Raw genomic sequence first — 6,316 nt, forward strand, 5'->3', positions numbered from 1 at the left:
TCTACTTTTACCACATGAATAAGGGTACCGTCTCACAGTGGCACTTTGGTCGCTACGACGGAACGATCCGTGACCCTCCAGCGTCGTAGACTGCAGTCACACTTCGCAATGCACGGCGCTGGAGCGATAATTTCATGACGTATTTGCGATGTAGAAGCCGTTGGTTACTGTGCGCACATCGTATACAATATCGTGCACACCTTTGTTACATGATGCGATCATGCCGCCACAGCGGTACACTTGACGACGAAAGAAAGTTTCCAACGATCTGCTACGACGTACGATTCTCAGCGGGGTCCCTGATCGCAGTAGCGTGTCAGACACAGCGAGATCGTATGTATATCGCTGGAACGTCACGGATCGTGCCGTCGTAGCGACCAAAGTGCCACTGTGAGACGGTACCCTAAGCCTTATTTTCTTTAAACTCTTGTAAGTCTCTGATGTAATGTTTGTGTTTCTTTTCCTTTAAGTGGCACTGAAATCATTCAAACGTATTGTTCAAATTGACATCTCTTGATGCAAAATCTGGTTCAGACATGCTGTCTATCTGATCTTTTAGTGTCTTGTTTAAGGTAAATAGAGCTTGGTTCCCTTCCTCTAAAAGTAATTGAATGAATTTAAGTGAGCTGTCAATGGAGTCTTTCTCCTTTTTACCCAGGAGATTCGAATTATTGTATTGAAACCCAGGTGTGAAAATTATTATCAAATTTCAGGGACATTCTCGACTTTAGTGTAGATTTCTAAACTTTGGACCTCCCGCTAAGAGGTGATTTTGTCCGTCTAGGTTTTAGCTATGTTTTTAAATACTTAAATACTGTTTTAAAGGACAAGATGTACTGTTTTTGTGTAAAGTTTAGATCCGAAAAAACATCTGTCTCACTAATCCAATGATTTGTATCTATGCCTGTGGCTAGGAAACCTGCCATACTCAATAATAGAAATAGATAACTAAATTATAGAAAATAATCGATCCACCAAATTGTATTATAGAAACAAAAGGGGGTGAAAAGTATCCTGACAGAGGGCTTAACAGCCATTTTTGACAAAAAGCAAGTTTGATATTTCACTACCATGATACCTAATCATGGCAGTCTTTTAAGGACTGCCCAAGATCCTTAAGGGCCTGAACTGCCTTAAATTTAGATCTATTGTCTCTGGGATACATAGGATCACTCAGAATTTGGAAATTTATGTAGATAGGATTCTATGACCTTGGTTAAATTCATGTATTCAGGATAATATGGACCTAGTCAGAAAGTTAGAAGGTGTGATGATAGAACTTGACATGATACTTGCCACCATTGATGTGGAAGCATTCTACTCATGGATTCCATGAAGCCATGGAATATTTTCTAAAAAGTAGAATATGTAAATTTCAGAGACACAATAGTTTTGTGCTTGAAATTCTGCATTTCTGCTTCATAAAAAAATGTATTTTTTGATAGTAAGTACTTCCACTCAGGGGCAAAGCGATGGGAAGCCTTTGTTCTCCTACTTACAGTATCTGCTTCTGAGCTGGTGGGAAGAACTGTTGTTTCGGTGATGAACTAATCCTTGGGGGTGAAAGGATTGTCCTTTGGACCCATTATATAGATGACATTTTTGTGATCTGAAAAGGTAATGTAATATAATTCTCCAGTTATGTCAATAAATTAAATATCAACTATCTAGGTCTCCATTTAACATTGGAGACTGACAAAGAAAATCTACCAATCTAATATATAAAGCTGAATGTGTGTGTATGTGTGTATGTATGTATGTATGTGTCTATGTCTGTGTGTATATCCGGGATTGGCATCTGCACCGTCACAGCTACAGCCACAAAATTTTGATAAACATACTGATCTCATAGAGGCAATCTACACACAGATCAAAAAAGTGTAATATAGTAAATAGTAAAAAAATCTTTATTTTCTTCAAATAATATGAAACATACATACAAAGAACTTTAAAATCAGGTGCCTCAAACCATAGAACACATATCTATAGGGAGAAGAAACTGGTGCAGTCTGCGTTCATATATAGGCGCACACACAGGGATATGCAGTTATATCCTATACCAATCTGTATCAATATGTAAATTATCCAATAAAATATTATACTTGTGCAAAACACTCAAAAAGGTACATTGAAAAGATGTATAGCTACATTGGTATCAATGATATCATATAACATACCCTGATACAGAAATACGTTAACCAAAATGCCCAATCCACACTCATAAAGTGCACGTGCAATATGGATTTCTCATGAAGCCTTGTAATAGCATTTGCTAGGGCTGCAATAATGTTAATGGATGAATATATTCAATACCATAATATAAATACAATGCCCCGTGCCTAATACATATTACCTATGTCTGCGCTGACTCCACACATGCGATGCCTCGTGGCAGGTTAAACTCGGTTAAACCCAGCTGCATGAAATGAAGTTCATAAATGTAACAAAACATTTTCTTCTTTTTGCCTTCTGAATAAGCCATCTTTTTTTTATTTTATCCAGACATGACGATCACCCTGTGGAAAAGTCATATATAGGGATAAATTGACTGTTGCACTTGGTGGCTAAAACTACTGAATGCTCTTCATCCCCAAATCCCTGCTAGTATTCAATGCTTTAAATCTAGCATCATAGAGAAGAGAGTGGAGCCTATCCTACTTGTATCATCAATGAGGCCTTTTTTACATGACCCCCACTGCCACTGATAACAATCGGGAATGATGCATGCATATTGAGAGGACAGGGCCTGTCATGCCTCCCGAATAGTGTTGAGCGATACCGTCCGATACTTGAAAGTATCGGTATCGGAAAGTATCGGCCGATACCGGCAAAGTATCGGATCCAATCCGATACCGATACCCGATACCAATACAAGTCAATGGGACTCAAGTATCGGACGGTATTCCTGATGGTTCCCAGGGTCTGAAGGAGAGGAAACTCTCCTTCAGGCCCTGGGATCCATATTAATGTGTAAAAGAAAGAATTAAAATAAAAAATATTGCTATACTCACCTCTCCGACGCAGCCTGGACCTCACCGAGGGAACCGGCAGCGTTGTTTGCTTAAAATTTGCGCGTTTCCTTCCTTACGTGAAGTCCCGGCTTGTGATTGGTCGCGTGCCGCCCATGTGGCCGCGACGCGACCAATCACAGCAAGCCGTGACGTAATTTCAGGTCTTTCAGGATTTTAAAATTACGTTCTGGCTTGTGATTGGTCGCGTCGCGGTCACATGGGCGACGCGACCAATCACAAGCCGTGACGTCACGGGAGGCTGGACACACGCGCATTTTAAAATGCAAAGCCGGAACGTAATTTTAAAATCCTGAAGGACCTAAAATTACGTCACGGCTTGCTGTGATTGGTCGCGTCGCGGCCACATGGGCGACGCGACCAATCACAAGCCGGGACGTCACGGGAGGCAGGACACGCGCGCATTTTAAAATGCGCGCGTGTCCAGCTTCCCGTGACGTCACGGCTTGTGATTGGTCGCGTCGCCCATGTGACCGCGACGCGACCAATCACAAAGCCGGAACGTAATTTTAAAATCCTGAAGGACCTAAAATTACGTCACGGCTTGCTGTGATTGGTCGCGTCGCGGCCACATGGGCGGCACGCGACCAATCAGAAGCCGTGACGTCACGGAAGGAAGGAAAAGCGCGCATGTTAAGCAAAGAACGCTGCCGGTTCCCTCGGTGAGGTCCAGGCTGCGTCGGAGAGGTGAGTATAGCAATATTTTTTATTTTAATTCTTTATTTTACACATTAATGTTGTTTCGATACCGATACCCGATACCACAAAAATATCGGATCTCGGTATCGGAATTCCGATACAGCAAATATCGGCCGATACCCGATACTTGCGGTATCGGAATGCTCAACACTACTCCCGAAGCAAAATGATGTGACATATGCATGTCACAAGCTCAGGAGTGTGTTCCACCTTTAGAATACAACGCAACTGCACCAGGAAATGACGTTGGCACACTAGGACGTCTCTTCTATTAAAAAAGAAGAGGGAATTAGGATGTTTCAAAGTGAGGAGGCATTGGAGGGCCACAGATGTGGTGAATGTTCTGAGCCTAGTCAGGGACACGGCAGCCAATGTAATGACAAGCATACTTACCTGAATCATCTATGTAGGAAGCACATCAGATGATTATCTGAGTTATTAAGATATACCTAGTGATGGGCAAACCTGTGGATGTTCAGGTCCGACGGGTATGGCTGAGCATTTTTAAAGAGTTTGGTTCAGGTACCAGAACAGTACCCAAACTTGAACATGAACCCAAACACCATTCAAATGAATGGGTGGCCTGAACATCGCTTGTTTCCTACGCTGTCATCTGTGTGACGGAGCAAGAAATACCCATTCTGATTGTCAGTAACCTTTCAAGTTACTGCTAGCTAAAGCACTGAGGTTTCCACACTGTCATACAGATGACAGCGCTTAAGCCAGCAGCTGTGACCTGTAGATAAAAGGTAACCTTCGGTTACAGGCATCGGCTGATGAGAGGACTGTTCACATCATTGTACGCCTGCTCTTTCTAATAGCGAGATCTATAAGACGTCCCCATTACTAATACCATAGTCAGATTATAATAAAGAATCAGCAAGAATAAAGTATTTTATTTTAAATAAGAACACAGACTCCTTTATTTGAAATATAAACTCCCCACCCTTTTTTACACATTTATTTTCAAAAATTAAAAATAAAAAATCACCATATTCCTCACACGTCCGATGAGAAGATAATCCATACTTTTCCCACAGTGATCTGGTGGTTTGGAGAGCGGTCAAATCAGCGATGCGACCGCTCTCCACACAAGCCGGAACACACTGAGTAGTGTTGAGCGATACCTTCCGATACTCAAAGGTATCGGTATCGGAAGGTATCGGCCGATATCCAAAAAATATCGGATATCGCCGATACCGATACCCGATACCAATGCAAGTCAATGGGACACAAGTACCGGAAGGTATCCTGGATGGTTCCCAGGGTCTGAAGGAGAGGAAACTCTCCTTCAGGCCCTGGGATCCATATTCATGTAAAAAATAAAGAATTAAAATAAAAAATATGGATATACTCACCCCTCCGGCGGCCCCTGGACCTTACCGATGTAAAAACACCAAAAACAGGCAGAGATGCTTACCTGTCTGAATAGGCCTCAATACTAATGCACAAGCAGGATGCAGCGGACCCAAATGAAATAGCAAATGCACAGGTGCAATACCTGATGAGACAGCCAGCCTTCAATAAGGGTTTGGCCACAGTGTACAGAACCAATTGGGCCCAGCTGCACCCTGCAAAAAGATATACGTGCAAAATCAAAACATATAAATATATGTAAGGTATTGGTTGATATTCTGGCCATAATATGGAAGCTGGCAACCCACGTCAAGGGTCCTTACTTATTGCCAGTCCTACACTAACATGAAAAACACCAAAAAAGGAACAGTCCAAGAAAAAACACCAAAAACAGGCAGAGATGCTTACCTGTCTGAATAGGCCTCAATACTAATGCACAAGCAGGATGCAGCGGACCCAAATGAAATAGCAAATGCACAGGTGCAATACCTGATGAGACAGCCAGCCTTCAATAAGGGTTTGGCCGTGTGGTGCACCCGTGCACTAAGATAAAAACTGTATGTGGCGTGTTCACACAGGGAATGCAGGCATCTGGCTCCAGCCTATTAATAACGCCCTATGGCGGGCTGCCCAGTGCCAAAATGCATCCCGTGTGAACAGAGGCCACAGTGTACAGAACACGCCACATACAGTTTTTATCTTAGTGCACGGGTGCACCACACGGCCAAACCCTTATTGAAGGCTGGCTGTCTCATCAGGTATTGCACCTGTGCATTTGCTATTTCATTTGGGTCCGCTGCATCCTGCTTGTGCATTAGTATTGAGGCCTTTTCAGACAGGTAAGCATCTCTGCCTGTTTTTGGTGTTTTTTCTTGGACTGTTCCTTTTTTGGTGTTTTTCATGTTAGTGTAGGACTGGCAATAAGTAAGGACCCTTGACGTGGGTTGCCAGCTTCCATATTATGGCCAGAATATCAACCAATACCTTACATATATTTATATGTTTTGATTTTGCACGTATATCTTTTTGCAGGGTGCAGCTGGGCCCAATTGGTTCTGTACACTGTGGCCTCTGTTCACACGGGATGCATTTTGGCACTGGGCAGCCCGCCATAGGGCGTTATTAATAGGCTGGAGCCAGATGCCTGCATTCCCTGTGTGAACACGCCACATACAGTTTTTATCTTAGTGCACGGGTGCACCACACGGCCAAACCCTTATTGAAGGCTGGCT

This window comes from Ranitomeya variabilis, chromosome 2, assembly GCF_051348905.1.
Source record: "Ranitomeya variabilis isolate aRanVar5 chromosome 2, aRanVar5.hap1, whole genome shotgun sequence".
NCBI lineage: Eukaryota > Metazoa > Chordata > Amphibia > Anura > Dendrobatidae > Ranitomeya > Ranitomeya variabilis.